Genomic DNA, 18,784 nt, shown 5'->3' on the forward strand with positions numbered 1-18,784 from the left:
ATTGACTATAGTTGTGCTACCAATTACTAGATCTTATTTATTCTTTCTATTTTTTGTACCCATTAACCATTCCCACCTCCACCCCGCTATTCTCTTCCAACTACCCCTCCCAGTCTCTGATGACTATCATTCTACTCTCTATCTCTATGAGTTCAATTGTTATAATTTTTAGTTCCTACGAATAAGCGAGAACATGCGATGCTTGGCTTTCTTTGCCTGGATTTTTTCACTTAGCATAATGACCTCCAGTTCCATTCATGTTGTTGCAAATGACAGAATCTCATTATTTTTAATAGCTGAATAGTAGTGCTCCATTGTGTATATGTACTACATTGTCTTTAATTTTTTTTTTATTTTTCCATAAGTTATTGGGGTACAGGTGGTATTTGGTTACATAAGTTCTTTAGTGGAGATTTGTGAGCTCCTGGTGCCACCCATCACCCGAACAGTATCGCTGCACCATATTTGTTGTCTTTTATCCCTCGCCCCACTCCCACTTGTCACCCCAAGTCCCCAAAGTCTACTGTATCTTTTTTTTTTTTTTTTTTGAGATTGAGTCTTTCTCTGTTGCCCAGGCTGGAGTGCAGTGGCACGATCTCGGCTCACTGCAACCTCCACCTCCTGGGTTCAAGCAGTTCTCCTGCCTCAGCCTCCCGAGTACTGTATTATTCTTATGCCTTTGCGTCCCCATAGCTTAGCTCCCACACATCAGTGAGAACACAGAAGTAACTCAGGAATGGAAAACCACACTGTCTTTATCTATTCATCTGTTGATGGACACAGGATGTTTCCAAATATTGGCTATTGTGAATAGTGCTGCAATAAACGTGGGAGTGCAAATATCTCATAAATATACTTATTTCTTTCTTTTGAGTGTATCCCTAGCAGTTGGATTACTGGATTATATGATAGCTCTAGTTTTAGTTTTTGGAGAAATCTCTAAACTGTTCTCCATAGTGGTTGTACTAATTTACATTCCCACCAACAGCATATAAGGACTCCCTTTTGTCCACATCCTCGCCAGCATTTGTTATTGCCTGTCTTTTGGCAATAATTAACTGGGGTAGATGATATCTCATTGTAGGTTTGATTTTCATTTTTTTTGATGATCAATGATGTGGAACACCGTTTCATATGCCTGTTTGCCATTTGTATGTCTTCTTTTGAGAGATGTCTATTCAGATCTTTTGCCCATTTTAAAATTGGTTTATTAGATTTTTTTCCTATAGAATTGCTTTAGCTCCTTATGTATTCTGGTTATTAATCCCTCGTCAGATGGATAGTTTGCAAATAATTTCTGCCATTCCGCGGGTTGCCTCTTTACTTTGTTGATTGTATCCTTTGCTGTGAATAAGCATTTTAACTTGTCGTGATACCATTTGTTCATTTTTGTTTTGGTTGCCTGAGCTTATGGGGTATTACTCAAGAATTTTTTGCTCAGTTCAATGTCCTGGAGAGTTTCTCCCATGTTTTCCTGTAGTAGTTTCATAGTTTTAGGTCTTAGATTTAAGTCTTCAATCCATTTTCATTTGATTTTTATATATGGTGAGAGATGGCGGTCTAGTTTCATTCTTCTGCATATGGATATCCAGTTTTCCCAGGACCGTTTATTAAAAAGACTATTCTTTCTGCAATGGATGTTTTTGGCACTGTTGTCAAAGATGAGTTCACTGTACATGTATGGACTTGCTTCTGGGTTCTCTGTTCTGTTCCATTGGTCTATGTGTCTGTTTTTATGCTAGTATCATGCTGTATTGATTACCATAGCTCTGCAGTATAATTTGAAGTCAGATAATCTGGGTCCTCCAATTTTGTCCTTTTTGCTCAGTATAGCTTTGTCTATTTTGTGTGGCTTAATTTCTACCTCATAAATTGTGGTTTCTTCAAGATTTTAATGGGCTTTGAAGCATGATTATTCTCAATCTGTGAGGAATCAGGCATGTTATTGTCATGAGGGCTTTACAGCTCTTGTTTTTAATGATATAATTGTGCACTAAGAACTTTTCTTTCCTAAAAGAGTTACAAGAGAACAGAAAGTGGCATGAATCCATCTCTATATCATCACCTTGTTCTGGCGGCGATCCAGGGGGCACCACATTTATTTTCATTTAGAGATAACCAAACACAATGAGGACATACACAGTGTTGTCCTTTTTTGGGGGGGACCTGACTCAGATGCTTCCTTTTTTTCCTGTTTGTAAGCCATGGTGTTCAGGAGAACTTGATACTGACCCAACACTCACAGTTATGGTTCATTGCCAAGAGTGGCCTGACTAGGGGACATATTTTCCACATGTTTTTGACTGAACCTGACAGTCCTGGTGCATGTGATTCTTCCTGCTCTGAAAACAAAATTCCTTTATTATGACTCTCTTTTCTTTCTTCCCTTGTGTCGATTGCCTTTCCACTATTTTCACTGGTCTTACTATCTTTTCCCTGTTGTTAAGTCACATTTTGACTTTAGAATTTCTCCATTTGGGAGAGAGCCATTGCTGTGTGATGGAAGCAAACACTCCAAAGCCAGCTTAGATCATTATTTGTTTTTAGAGAGGAAGTCTTCAAAGGCATGAATGTTGCTGTCGACTTTGTTCCTTAAGACTGCTAAATTAGAGATCTACTTTGCCATTTTTAAACCTGTATTCTTCATATTATTTCAAATGAACCGTTCCGGTTGTATTGGCCATGTGTATCTATTATAAGCTTCAGCTTGTATTGGCTGTGTGTGTGCGTATTATTGCGAATATAGAAGTCATGTGCCTTGCAGACAAATACCATGGCCATGTCTGAAATGAGTTTGACTGTGTGTAACTGCAATGGTTTCAGCCAGTTGTATGTGGAAACAGAGGAAGAGGCAACTACATGATTTAGTCTCAGTTCAATACCCTTAGCTCTCCCATGTGACTTCATGTCTTTTAAGTCCCGCTCCATTTGACAGTTGGGAGCATGAAATTCTGCTCAATAGAACTTTAACACAAAGCTTTGGCCTCTGTTACAAGGTATTTATGTTGGGTGTGAATGTGGGATCTCAAAGTAAGTTTTAAAGAGTAGGAGAAAGAAGAACTAGGAAGGCACGTGGGCCTGAGGTGGGTAATGGTGGCATTACTAGGAGGAAAGGATGAGATGATGAAAGGAAATCTGGGGACTATAAATGCATTACTGCTTATTTTATAGCACTGCATGGATCTTCACCTCTCCTGAAATCATCTTGTCATCTGGCAAAATTTCTCCCTTCACACTTCCAGTTTAAAAAAGAAAAGAAAAGTAAAAAATAAAGTTGCTATAAGCCATCTCTAAAATCCATTTCTCAAAGTGCAGGTTATTTATTTTAAAGAAAGAAGACGGGAGTTACATTTATAAGTGGATAGGAAGTCTTAAATGTATCAGAACTGTACTGATAATTAAACTTGAGTGTAGCTTTCAGTGTATGACTTGTAATCATCGTTACTTTTGGTACATCTGGAGCTACTTCAGTGATTTGGTATAACTATTCACTATTTTCTTTCTGCTCCCCTTTGAGTAAAAAGAGGATTCTTCCCCCCTCAGACCTTAGCTTCCTCTACAAACAAGACTACACATGAAAGAGGATTTCACTAACAGAAAGAGCTGTTGTCACTGCTACAATTGCATAAATAGAAAAAACATATTAGTTTATGCAGATAATTCACATCAAAGTGCACTTTAAGCTCAGGAATTATTAGAATCAATGCTATTGCTCTTTTAATTTTCCAGATAAATCCTGATACCTATTATACTACATTAATTATCTTTATTCAACTTTAGCATTTCCTGTCAAAAGATTTTAGTTCTGAATTTTAAAAAACAAACTTATACCAAACCTTACAATAAACTAAATTTGGTGATTTGAAAACAATGAAATGTTGCTATGATGGACAGATTGCTTTATAGGAAGAGAAAATTTGGCCAATGCAAGAGAGAGGTTCTGTGAGCATTTGTTTGGAAGCTAAGCATCTGTTTAGTTGGTTTATTTTTCTTCTTTTTAGATCTACCAAAAAGTGACCGGTCTTTATAAATGAAGATTCCAAGGGAACTCTTAAAAGATCCACATTTCTGCCCATTTGTCCTACAAACAGAATTATTTTAAAAAGCAGAATATCTTATAACATAATTACTAAAAATCTGTATACTGATATTTCAAAAATTTTATTGGTTTTAAGACAGGATTCAAAATGGACTTCCAAAAGCTATTTTCGGTTCCAATTATTCTGAAAAGTAGGGATGCCAATATTACCCCCTTTGCTGCCACCTGTTGTTTCATCAAAGAAATGACTCACTTGTAATATTTTTTTCCTTTAACATAAATTACTCATCAAAATTGTTATTTCCAGTATTAAAATCAGATTATCTTCAGGATATATATATATTTTTTTACAGAGAATCTTTTTGTCTCTAACAGTTGGAGAGACAGGTTTTCAAGTAGTCACACATGATATCCAGAGATTTAGATTCTCCCTTTGGCATATGCTGTAGACATTTGAAAAGGTTGAAAAGACAAAAACAAAGAAAGCCAATGATTCCTAAACAAGCACATGATAACCCGAAAGGGCTTTGTAAACTAAGCTTCATAATGTAAAAGCACTTAGCTTAATAACAACACTCTTAGCCCTGGAAGTAAAATTAAAAATAAAAACTCCCCATACCCGCACTCCTATACCCTCCAATTATTGTATATCAGGTATTAAAACTGATAAAAAATGGAAATATAGAGATGAATATAACATGGTCCTTTTAAAATTATTTATTTATTTATTTGTTTTTTGAAACATGGTCTTGCTATGTTGTCCAGGGTGGTCTCAAAATCCTGGACTCAAGTTATCCTCCTGCCATGGCCTCCCAAAGTGTTGGGATTACAGGCTTGAGCCACCACACCTTGGCCAGGTCCCTGTCTTTGAGCAATTCAGAATGTAAAAGAAAAGACAAATTATGTTGAGAGAAGAAAGTCCCTTGTTCATGGTGAAACTGGATGTACTGGTGATTAATTAGGAAATCAAGATAGGAGACTGATAGTAATTCTGCTATCATAAAAACATCAGTAAAAAGGACAATATTGGTGATAGAAATGGAGAAGAGACTATAAATGAGACAATTAAAAGTCTGAGATTTGGTGACTAAAAGAGTTGAGAGAAAAGAGATTATTCCAAGTTCAGAGTGAGGGAGATTGGAAAGAATTGTTGGTTAGCAGGAAAAAACTGTTCTTTAGCTGTATTTCATTTACCAGAAGACCTGTACAACTACTGCAGCTATCTAAAATATAACCCATTCCCTCATCACCCAAAATAGATAAACCACAATAATAAACAAATAGGAATTATATGGCAAACAGTTGAGTAGCTCCAAAACAAACATATCTTACATTAAGCTCTTATGTTCTATCCATGTTAGATTATTTTTGTGTCTTGCCAAGACATTATTTATTTTTATTTTAGAAACAATTTTAACTTTAATCCATAGTAGATTAGGATGAACGAGAATGTCAGCAAACAATTTCTGGAGGCAAACGGGCAGGTAGCTATAAGAGTAACGGCTGACAATCTAACTTTCTAAGTATTTTAAAGTTAATTTGTTTGTTCGTTTTTTTATTTTGGTTTTTTAAATTTCACCTGACCCTATTTCATTCACCTTGGCCTTAGACTAATGTTTCAAACCAGGAAAGCTCAGTTTCTGAACGTCCTGACATGAGGTGGCCCATGATCTCCTGGGAAGGGTGCTGGGTCCACTCTGCTTCTGGTGCCGGATACTGGTGCACTGAATGACAGCCAACTACGCATTAACTACAGCAGCAATGAAAATAATGTAAATGCTTGTGTGGTACTAAGTTGGTGACAAACACTGTTCTAAGTGCATTATGTACTTATTTAATCTTCCCCATCACCCTGTGAGGTGAATGCTCTCAGTACACTGGCTTTACAGATAAGGGATGGGACTTGGAGACCACACAGGTAAGAGGTGGACCTAAGATGCAAATCCAGCAGGTCTGGGGCCAGAGTCTGTGTTCTTGCACACATACACTACAGTTTCTCAGTGATGAACACCAGGGAAGAGTCTTTCCGAAGTAAATCAGGTTAGTAATTTCTAAGCAATTCAGTTTGCAAGCTATAGACAAATATTTAAAGCTAAAGTCATTAGGTCAAAGCTGGTATTTTCTTTCAAACCACAGTTTCATTTTATGGTAGAAATGGTGTATACCATGCATTACTTTCTCACAGCCGATATTACAGGTAGATATAGTAATTTAGTGAATTAACCTGTTTCTTAGTAAATGGATTATATATTCATAAAATGTTACTATGTGTTATTCACATCAAGTTACTGTCTCATTATTATCAGAGTTAATAAGGCACTTTATCAAGTACCCTCTACTCCACTATTTCTGATTAACCTCTGTTACATGGCTCAAGACGGATTTGTCAAATACATTTTTATTACTATTTTCTTAACTTTTATTTTAGGTTCAGAGGTACAAGGGCAGGTTTGATACATAGGCAAACTTTTGTCATGGGAGTTTGTCATACAGATTATTTCATCACCCATGTATTAAGCCTAGTACTCATACATTATAAGTTACTCTTAATGAAAGGTGATTTGGAAAGTATCATCTAGCCTTCTTTTGTAATTTTATTTCTGGAGATTGTAAAAATTTTCTCTTTCTCTTTGCATGTCTGGAATGTTAACATGCAATGTCAAGGGGTGCGTGTGTGTGTATGTGTGTGTGTGTTCGTGTCCATTAATACGGCCCAGGGCACATTGTCTCTTTTGATCTGAAGACTCAACAAATTACGGTAGCTTCCTCCTCTTTTTTTTATTTTAACTTTTGTCTAATGATTCATTTCCTATCTGTAGTCTGGCAGCTCTTTTGAGGACACCTATTATATTCTCCTTAGATCTTCCAGATCTGTTCACCTACCTCATGTTCTTTTACCCATAAATTACAGCTCTGTAGAACTTCACTTTTTGTTGCAACTTTTTTTCTCTTAATCTTTGAAAACCCTAAATGGCTTATTAACATACATCACTCTCCTTTCATTTTAAAAATTTAATTTCTTAAATAGTAGAAATATATTTGTTAACTCTAGAAAGTCTTTTTGGAACTGTAATCGTCTCTTTGAAAAACCTCATGTTTTGCTTAAAGATTTTGTTCATCTCTTCTATTAGTTTTATTTATTTATTATTATTATTGTTATTATTATTATTATTGAGACACTATTATTGAGGCAGTATTATTATTATTGGCTCTGTCACCCAGGCTGGTATGATCTCAGCTCAGTGCAAACTCTGCCTTCCAGGCTCAGGTGATCCTTCCACCTCAGCCTCCTGAGTAGCTGGGAATACAGGTGCAGGCCGCCACACCCAGCCAATTTTTGTATTTTCAGTAGAGATGAAGTTTCACCATTTTGCCCAGGCTGATCTGTAACTCCTGGGCTCAAGTTATCCTCCCGCCTCAGCCTTGCAAAGTGCTGGGTATTCGTTCTATTTCAATGGAAGCTATCTGTTTTTGCTTTTACAACTTGATTTTCTTTCCTTATATGAATCAATACCTTAAATAAGTTATATTTGGCTGTCGTTGATGATGATTTGTAGATATTATTCCTCTTAATGTTGTGAGTCATGCTTTTGACTTCTTTCCATGTAGGGAGAATGTGGTTGTTTCTTCCAGGAATAGAAATGATTGCCCTCTGCTGGCACTATGATTGAACTGCCTAAGCCTCTTGGGGTGTGCTTGCTGCAGTCTTTTCCCTCCCAACTGCTGGAGTGGGAACTCTTCCACTCAGCAGCATATAATCTGCCCCCACCACCCCAGTTTAGTGCTGTCTGTGGGTTTTGGGCTACTCAAAGACAGTAGGCAGCAAGTGGTCAATAATGTCCTGTTTTGGGACTCCAAAGAATTCCGCTAGCATGTCTTTTTTTGGTTGGTAGGCTATTAATTATTGCCCCAATTTCAGAGCCTGTTGTTGGCCTATTCAGGGATTCAACTTCTTTATAGTTTAGTCTTGGGAGGGTGTATGTGTCCAGGAATTTATCAATTTCTTCTAGATTTTCTAGTTTATTTGCATAGAGGTGTTTATAGTATCCTCTGATGGTAGTTTGTATTTCTGTGGGATTGGTGGTGATATCCCCTTTATCATTTTTTATTGCATCTATTTGATTCTTCTCTCTTTTCTTCTTTATTAGTCTTGCTAGTGTTCTATCAATTTTGTTTATCTTTTCAAAAAACCATCTCCCGGATTCACTGATTTTTTTGAAGGGATTTGTGTCTCTATCTCCTTCAGTTCTGCTCTGATTTTAGTTATTTCTTGCCTTCTGCTAGCTTTTGAATGTGTTTGCTTTTGCTTCTCTAGTTCTTTTAATTGTGATGTTAGGGTGTCAATTTTAGGTTTTTCCTGCTTTATCTTGTGGGCATTTAGTGCTATAAATTTCCCTCTACACACTGCTTTGAATGTGTCCCAGAGATTCTGGTATGTTGTGTCTTTGTTCTCATTGGTTTCGAAGAACATCTTTATTTCTGCCTTCATTTCATTATGTACCCAGTAGTCATTCAGGAGCAGGTTGTTCAGTTTCCATGTAGTTGAGCAGTTTTGAGTGAGTTTCCTAATCCTGAGTTCTAGTTTGATTGCACTGTGGTCTGAGAGACAGTTTCTTATAATTTCTGTCCTTTTACATTTGCTGAGGAGTGCTTTACTTCCAACTATGTGGTCAATTTTGGAATAAGTGTGATGTGGTGCTGAGAAGAATGTATATTCTGTTAATTTGGGGTGGAGAGTTCTGTAGATGTCTATTAGGTCCCCTTGGTGCAGAGCTGAGTTCAATTCCTGGATATCCTTGTGAACTTTCTGTCTCATTGATCTGTCTAATGTTGACAGTGGGGTGTTAAAGTCTCCCATTAGTATTGTGTGGGAGTCTAAGTCTCTTTGTACATCTCTAAGGACTTGCTTTATGAATCTGGGTGCTCCTGAATTGGGTGCATATATGTTTAGGATAGTTAGCTCTTCTTGTTGAACGGATCCCTTTACCATTATGTAATGGCCTTGTCTCTTTTCATCTTTGTTGGTTTAAAGTCTGTTTTATCAGAGACTAGGATTGCAACCCCTGCTTTTTTTTTCCTTTCCATTTGCTTGGTAGATCTTCCTCCATCCCTTTATTTTGAGCCTATGTGTGTCTCTGCACATGAGATGGCTCTCCTGAATACAGCACACTGATGGATCTTGACTCTTTATCCAATTTGCCAGTCTGTCTTTTAATTGGAGCATTTAGCTCATTTACATTTAAGGTTAATATTGTTATGTGTGAATTTGATCCTGTCATTGTGATGTTAGCTAGTTATTTTGCTGTTTAGTTGATGCAGTTTCTTCCTAGCGTTGATGGTCTTTACAATTTGGCATGTTTTTGCAGTGGCTGGTACCGGTTGTTCCTTTCCATGATTAGTGCTTCCTTCAGGAGCTCTTGTAGGGCAGGCCTGGTGGTGACAAAATCTCTCAGCATTTGCTTGTCTGTAAAGGATTTTATTTCTCCTTCACTTATGAAGCTTAGTTTGGCTGGAAATGAAATCATGAGTGAACTCCCATTCACAATTGCTTCAAAGAGAATAAAATACCTAGGAATCCAATTTACAAGGGATGTGAAGGACCTCTTCAAGGAGAACTGCAAACCACTGCTCAACGAAATAAAAGAGGACACAAACAAATGGAACATTCCATGCTCATGGATAGGAAGAATCAATATCGTCAAAATGGCCACACTGCCCAAGGTAATTTATAGATTCAATGCCATCCCTATCAAGCTACCAATGACTTTCTTCACAGAATTGGAAAAAACTACTTTAAAGTATATATGGAGCCAAAAAAGGGCCTGCATTGCCAAGACAATCCTAAGCCAAAAGAACAAAGCTGGAGGCATCAGGCTACCTGACTTCAAACTATACTGCAAGGCTGTAGTAACCAAAACAGCATGGTACTGGTACCAAAACAGAGATATAGACGAATGGAACAGAACAGAGGCCTCAGAAATAATGCCACACATCTACAACAATCTGATCTTTGACAAACCTGACAAAAACAAGAAATGGGGAAAGGATTCCCTATTTAATAAATGGTGCTGGGAAAACTGGCTATCCATATGTAGAAAGCTGAAACTGGATCCCTTATACAAAAATTAATTCAAGATGGATTAAAGACTTAAATGTAAGACCTAAAACCATAAAAACCCTAGAAGAAAATGTAGGCAATACCATTCAGGACATAGGCATGGGCAAGGACTTCATGTCTAAAATACTGAAAGCAATGGCAATAAAAGCCAAAATTGACAAATGGGATCTAATTAAACTAAAGAGCTTCTGGACAGCAAAAGAAACTACCATCAGAGTGAACAGGCAACCTACAGAATGGGAGAAAAATTTTGCAATCTACTCATCTGACAAAGGGCTAATATCCAGAATCTACAAAGAACACAAATTTACAAGAAAAAAACAAACAACCCCATCAAAAATTGGGCAAAGGATATGAACAGACACTTCTCAAAAGAAGACATTTATGCAGCCAAAAAACACATGAAAAAATGCTCATCATCACTGGCCATCAGAGAAATGTAAATCAAAACCACAATGAGATACCATGTCACATCAGTTAGAATGGTGACCATTAAAGAGTCAGGAAACAACAGGTGCTGGAGAGGATGTGGAGAAATAGGAATACTTTTACACTGTTGCTGGGACTGTAAACTAGTTCAATCATTGTGGAAGACAGTGTGGCGATTCCTCAAGAATCTAGAACTAGAAATACCATTTGACCCAGCCATCCCTTTACTGGGTATATACCCAAAGGATTATAAATCATGCTGCTATAAAGACACATGCACATGTATGTTTATTGCGGCACTATTCACAATAGCAAAGACTTGGAACCAACCCGAATGTCCATCAATGATAGACTGGATTAAGAAAATGTGGCACATATACACCATGGAATACTATGCAGCCATAAAAAAGGATGAGTTCATGTCCTTTGTAGGGATATGGATGAAGCTGGAAACCATCATTCTCAGCAAACTATTGCAAGGACAAAAAACCAAACACCGCATGTTCTCACTCATAGGTGGGAATTGAACAATGAGAACACTGGGACATAGGAAGGGGAACATCACACACCAGGGCCTGTCATGGGGTGGGGGAGGGGGGAGGGATAGCATTAGGAGATATACCTAATGTAAATGATGAGTTAATGGGTGCAGCATACCAACATGGCACATGTATACATATGTAACAAACCTGCACGTTGTGCACATGTACCCTAGAACTTAAAGTATAATAAAATGAATAAATAAATAAATAAAAAGAATCCTGCTAGGATGTCACAGTGGAATCCTAGAGAAATAACTGAAAAAGAAAAGATGCCAATTGCAAAAAAAAAGTTTTGACATTCAGATTCTGTCTTGAATAAAGATAATTTGCAAAGTTCAGCAAGAATTCTTAACTATAACATCTGTTGATAACTCCAAGTTATATAGATTTCACAAATGTATAAAATACACAAAATTATCATTTAACTGTGCTTCAAACAATTCAACTCTTCAACTCGAAGTAAAATTTTTGTTTCTCGATGTGCAGAAATAAACCTGGAAAGTTCCTTAAAAAGAGAAGATTTGGCATTGAGCTTTAAAGTAATTTTGAAGGAATATTTATAATTTTAGTTATTGCTAGGCATCGTTCCGGAGATCTAGACTAAATGCACCCCATCTATCCGCCACTTATAGTCCCAGAACAAGTCATTTAACCTCAACATGACTTAATATTTCTCCTCTAAAATATATACAATATAAACAGAGTATTGGATAGTTAACTAAATTCACTCAGGAGCTACATACCTTACTCTTGCAATACAAAACAGTTTAAAAAGTTTTTTTTGCCTCCACTTAATCAAAAATCACAAGATTTCATGGACCTTTGGAGTTTTGTTTTTTGAGTAGTGAAAGTCTGGGATGCTAAAGTGGTGAATACCAAGAGTCCATGCTATAATGCTGGTCCATTTTAAATGTTCAGTCTGTGAGTGTACATGTATGTGATGCTAAGCATGGGACCTTAATAAAAATTACTATCAGGTCAATATTGAGCCAAGAAAACATCACAGAAATCCCATAGAAGAGAAACTCAAATTTAGGAAAATCCACTTCAAGCCTGCTCTTTTAAAATACTTTATGGAAGATACTAGGGAGGAACAGAAGCTAGAGTAAGATTTAAATAAATGATAGATTGATAGCTCTAATGCTAGAATTTTTTTTACCAGATATTTATTTTTCCTTAAAGTTCTCTTTCTATTAGCAGTTTCTATCTGCTTTTGAGTGATTTATTGGAACTACTTTAATTTCCCCCAGCTGTCACAGCTGAGTGAACTAACAGGCCTTTGAGAGGTTAACCACATCCCATTACAATTATTGCTTTTGTATCCAATTAGAGCACCTAGGTCTAGCATGGATATCGGCATAAATTAAAGTAGGTGACAATCATGCACTTAAAAACAGGAGAGATGTGTGTGAGTTTGTGTATGTGTGTCTGTGTGTGTGTGTGTTTGGAAATGGGTGGGGTAAAAACTTGCACCCTTATTGAAAATCTTCAAAGGGATTTAGAAAACAATATACTTTTTTTGTTACTCACCTTTTTAAACAAATATATTGATTTTTCACAATTTAATCTGTGGTGAATAAATATTGCTATAAAGCCTCCTGATCTTAATAGTTCTAGCCACAATAGATATTTTCTTCTCAGTAGGGCCATTGGGAAATATGCCTTTGTCAGGTCTTTTCTTCCAATTATATGCTATGGCACATACAGAGAAGATAAAACTTGGCCTCTGACCTCTGCAGTTTTACTATGGTTTGGTTTTCTCATTTCTGCATTGCTGACTTTTGAAATAGAGGCAATGATTTCCTTTGTGACAATCAATATTTTTAAAAAATCAATTTCATTAATGCCTTTTCATTATTATATTCACCAGCAAAAGACAGTTTATTGCAACTAATCATTTAGAATTGAAGAGACTTTTATATTCTCTCTACCTTGCTTACACACACCTTCACACATACAATTTTATTCCCAAGACGTTACATCTTTGTTTCCTAACAACTTTATTTTATTCTGAAATAAACTCAGGTAATTGGATCAGGATATTTCTCAGCAGGGCTAAATTTGTTTCTAAATATTGCCAGCTCACTTCCAAATTTTCAATAGGTTGTTGCCACATCTATGCTGAAAACAAAGACAGACTTGGTATTTAATAGAATATTTCTTTGTGTGTGTGTGTGTTTCCCATATCACCAACTCATTTCTTTACCTTGGGATTCTTTCACTCCATGTATACCACCAATTAATCAGCAATTGTGTGCTAAGATACTTCTTTCAGCCCTCCTATAACATACAAAATATGGTAAATATTTCTTGGTAAATGCATAAGTGTTGTGTTGCATGTTGATTCTAGACAGTATTGGTTTATATTGAAGTCAGTCTCTTGCTTTATTTACCTTTTCCTTTGACTCAGTCAGCACAGCCTCATGACAATCAGCTGAACAGTGAAAGTTCTCTTTATCTGTTAGTTAGTTTGTTTACACAGGACTAAAATACTATTTTGACTAGTTGTTTTGTCACAGTTAAATGATGTAACTTTTAGTGGGAATTTAATTTGGGGCAGTAGCATTGAATAAAGAAATTCACTGTTGTGATAAAGACAAAATATTTTAAAAAGAAATATTCAGATCTATATGGTTTGCTATAATAATTAAGACACAAGACAATAGCATTTTCTTGAAACTCACAAAAAAATGTAATTATCATCTTGCAGTAGAGGCAGTACATGGCATTTCAGTAGAAGACCTGGCATTGCAGTTCAGGCCTGTATCCCACTCCCTGCTCTGTCATAAGTTTGTGTGATTTTACTATTTTTTTTAAAAAGAAAAACTGTTTTACTTTTCTTCTGTAAGATAAATTTAAAGAAAATCTACTTTATCAAGTCCCTGTATTTTACATATTGACTCAAGTACATCCTTTATGACTAATAATTTGAAATAAAAATGATTTTTTTAATCTGGGGAGGAGGTAAAGGAACTAATTATGAAATATATATTAAAGTGAATTGATCCAGTGAGCCACTGAATTTGAGGTGATGTTTCTATTTCACTCTGCACTACCTAGACAATATGCTATCAGGAGCCAGTAAGGAGTAGAGACAGGGCCCTCCTTCTCTTGGCTGGAGAGGCTGCACCTGAACTGATCTTTTTATATAATCAGATAAAACTGTTCTTCTCACGGACTCCAAAGTCTTCCATTGTTGGACACATAGTTTTCCAAGCCAACTCTTGCAGCATTGAATTCCAGAATAATTGGAGTTCAATTCTCTTTTCATTCAGAAGGATGAACAACACGTATAGTAGATAGGATAACAAAGAGAGGACAGAATTCTTCCACTCAGAGACTCATTATGTGTCCACCAGTGCCTGGGTCCAACTCATTCTCTGTGGCTGATAGAAGAAATGAGAGGCCTTGATCTTTTGTTGGAAGAGATGGACTCATGAACTATGATTAGGGAATAAAATGAGTAATTGATACCAAAATAGTCTGTTCACCTTATTTCTTAATGTTTGCTATATGATAGACATAATGGTGGTAAGGAAAATACGAAAGAGTCCTTGTTTTTGCTAAGGGAAATTGGGGAGGGTGATATAGAGAAGTGAAAAAGCAACTAGAATGCTAAGAGCCCCAGGATAACTATCAATTGCTATAGTTGTTTTAAAGTCTCTCATGAACTTGCCCCAATCCAGGTTAAAAACAATCACATCCCCCAGTGTTGAAAGCCAGCTACTCTAAATCTTCTTCCTTCCTTAACATTTACTGAGTAATTTGTATGTGCTGGGCGGTGTGATCAATAACCAAATGTTGCCCCTGTATAAGGGAAGTGCTATCACAAGTGTACAGAAGAGAAAATCAAGGCTTGAGGTGGTTGCAATCACACAGTTGGAGGCCTCTGAGCCAGGATTTGAAACCGAGTAGTCTGGCTCCTAAGCTCTTAGTCACTGAATGAAATTGCATGGTGTGTGTGTGGTTGGGAAATAACACTCCTTCTTACATGTTTTTGAGGGCGCGTGACTTTGAATCTTCACTCGGACATCCTGTGCTGTACATGTCATGGGAGCTCACAATTATGCATTTATTTTAGAGCTATCTTTAGCTGCAGGGCATTTCAAGGTGCCAGTTACTTAAATTCCCTTTTTCTACCAGAGTAACAGAGCGCATTTAATCAGATAGTATTCTAAAGGGAAAGCCTGGCAACTAAGGGCTCCTCTCCCATGATCACTCAGGGTCAGAATTAGACTGGATTAAATACCGACGGATATCTTGCGAATCGGAGGGGTGGAGTGCCATCTCCAATTGCCATATTTGGCTTACATTCCAAACTGAGATGGCAAATTTTATGGATTCCGTTGCATGCTTTACCATACCACACATGGCGGCTCTTCTCCCTGATCTTCCCTGTTTATTATTCCCCGGAGTTATTACAAAGAGCAGGTTGACAGACCCTTATAATTCCCTGGGCTAATAAAGAAGCACCAGCACTAAAGTATTTCCATTGGCCGCATGATCTCCCTGGAGAAACATAGCACTTCTAGTCTTGCTCCAATGCCACTTTATGTTCCCATTCTACATTTCCTTTCTTGAATGGAAGAGAAGAATGAATGTTAAACAAGAAGGGGGTCAGAGAGAGGAAGAGTTGCATACAAATACAAGGACAGGGATGAAAGGAAAGGGAGACAGGGAATATACCTCCTGAAGAGACACTGAGCCATGCTGCTATGGCATAAACCTCCAGTTAGGTAAACATATTAAAGTGCACTTATATCCATAATTTCTTTCTTAAAAGGGGGAAGCAAGAGATGCTTGGAGAAGGAGAATAGTCAAGAAGATGAAAATAATGACTAATGTTGTTCTTGTTACCTGTTTGCCAGTCTCACTCAAATGAGGATGACTATTTAGAGTAATATTGAATTATAGAAAGCTTTATGTGATTATAAGCCCGGGAAAGAAGCACCCAAACATACATGTAAAAGGTGGGCTAATGAGAGGCAAAGGGTAGGAAAGATGAAGGAGAGAAGGAAAATAAGGAAATGCCAGTTATTAATTTAGAATACCCGAATACCAGTCTTCTTCTTCTAAAATATTTAATTGTGAAAATAACTTTATTCTTCTCTTAGAAATTTGAAAACAACACATTTTGCATTATGTTATAAATCAGAAATGGGAACACTTTATTATTGTTTATCAATTTTGTAGAGGAGAAAAAATTGGGATCATAGCACTAAAAAAATGCTTGCTTTATTTGCTTTTGAAGATAATAAAACATTAATTTATACACTTAAAAATTAATCATTAGGACATTAAACACTATGAAATGAAAATACCAGATTTAACTTATTCTATCTTTGAATTAATTACAGACAACCACAGTTGCTAACAGTATGAGTTCTGCAGTTATACAGAACTAAGTCCATTAGCTGTGTGACCCATGGCCAAATATTTTCCTTCTCTGTGCCTGCATTTCTTCATCTGTAAACTGGAATAATGATAGCAACTACTTCAGAGGACTATGTGAGTATTAAATGAGGTAATCCTTGTGATGAGTTTCTCAGAATGCCTTGCATATTATAAATTCTTAACATGTGTTGGCTTCATCATTATTTTGTTATTTTATTATATATATTTTTAAATTTTAACAGCTTTATTGAGGTATAATTGATATACAAATAACTGCACATATTCAGGGTGTATAATTTGATGAATTTGGATGTATGCAAATACCCATACAACCATCACCACTCAAGGTAATAGATGTATGCAACTTCTCCAAGTTTTTTGTGTCCCTTTGTTTTTGTTTTGTTTCGTTTTCCTGGGAAGAACACCTAACAGGAAATCTACCTTCTTAACATATGATCCAGAAATACCACCTCTGGGTATATATTCAAAGGGATTGAAATCAGGATCTCAAAAAGACATCTTCATTCCCATGTTCATTGTAAAATTAGTCACAATAGCCAAGATATGAAAACCTGTTTCCATTGACAGATAAATGCATAAAGAAAATGTAGTATACAATGGAATTATTCATCCTTAAAAAAAAGAAAATCCTGCCATTTGAGACAACATGGATGAACCTGAAGGACATTATGCTAAGAGAAAGAAGCCATTCACAGAAGGGTAAACAGTTTATGATTACACTTATATGAGGTATCTATAATAGTCAAACTCATAGAAGCAGAGAATATAACAGTGGTTGTCAGGGGCAAGTTAAGAGAGGTCAGGAGTTGTTCAATGGTTATAAAGTTTCAATTATGCTACATGAATGAATTCTAGAGATCTGCTATACAGCTAAGTGCCTATGGTTAAAAATGCTGTATTGTGCTTATCATTATTATTTTGAAGAAAATATTAAAAAGTATATTATGGTCACTTTAAGGTCAACAACAGATAAGCCACCAAGATAAAGTATCATTTTTAAAAAACCTCAAGAAATAATTGAAGCTATTTCAGCAAGACTTTAAAAATTCATTTCTAACTATGGAAATCTCATGGGATTCAGAGGACTATAATGAAATCCTAATAAAGCTGCTTGTTCTCCATAATTGACCAAATAAAATCAAATCCTTCCTGAAATTTGGTAGCTAGAAAATTATTCTAAGCTTAACTCTATGTTAGGCAGGCCAAGTTATCTCAGAAGTGGTTTTGTAGGCTACAAATTTAATAACCGATATATTCAATAATTTATAAGGCAATGGGCCAAATCTTTGGCAGGGATTTTCTTATTTTCCCACAGCTGAAGTTTCTGGAGAATTGCTCTCATATTAGAAAAAAATACACTAAGTGGAACTGCTTATGAAGAATATATTGTTTTTGTCTGTAAACCACTTTACTCAGGTATGATTGACATGTTTAAAAACTGTACCTCTTTTATATACAATCTCACAGTGACTTTGGAGATAAGTATAAACCCATGAAATCATCACCACTACCAAGGCCATAGTACACCTGTCATCTCCCAAAGTTTCCTCCCAGCTCCTTTATTATCATTATTGGGGTTTTTGTTGTTGTTGTCACTGTTTTTCGATATGGACAATTAACATAAGGTAGATCTTACCCTCTCAGCAAATTTTAAGTATAAAATGGAGTTTTGCTAGCTATAGGCACTACACTGTATAGTAGATTTCCAGAAATTACTTCTCTTACATATAACTGGAACTTTGTACCCTTTAACTACCACCTCCCCAATTTTCCCATTTTCCTAGACCATGGCAAGCCCCATTGTACTCTGTCCTTCTAAGAGTTTGTTTTAGATTCCACACATAAGTGAAATTGTAGATTATCTGTTTATTTTGTGTCTGGATGACTTCATTTAACAGAATACCCTCCAAGTCCATCCATGTTGTCTCAAATGACATGATTTTCTTTTTTTTAAGGCAGGGTAATATTTCATTGTATGTATATACCACAGTTTATTTTTCCATTAATCTACCTATGAACATTTAGGTTGTTGCTCTATCTTGGCTATTGTGAATAATGTTGCAATGGGCACAGGCTTGCAGATGTCTTTTCAAGGTCCTCATTTCAATTTATTTGGATATATACCCAGAAGAGGGGCTGCTGGATTGTACAGTAGTTCTATTTTTAATTTACTAAGGAATCTCCATACTGTTTTCCATAATTGCTACTCCAATTTCCATTCCCATCAACAGTATACAAGGA

General features: G+C 36.3%; 1 long non-coding RNA gene across 2 annotated transcripts in view; it reads left to right on the forward strand.

Annotated features, from left to right (window-relative positions):
* LOC129398624 (uncharacterized) overlaps positions 1 to 18,784 on the forward strand; it is a 141,280-nt gene that overhangs the window by 112,629 nt on the left and 9,867 nt on the right. For both annotated transcript variants that reach the window (XR_010112974.1, XR_008626430.2), the window contains exon 2: positions 16,486 to 16,636. This is a non-coding gene — a long non-coding RNA (uncharacterized LOC129398624). The remainder of the gene's footprint in view (positions 1 to 16,485; positions 16,637 to 18,784) is intronic.

Source organism: Pan paniscus, chromosome 7 (genome assembly GCF_029289425.2).
Source record: "Pan paniscus chromosome 7, NHGRI_mPanPan1-v2.0_pri, whole genome shotgun sequence".
NCBI lineage: Eukaryota > Metazoa > Chordata > Mammalia > Primates > Hominidae > Pan > Pan paniscus.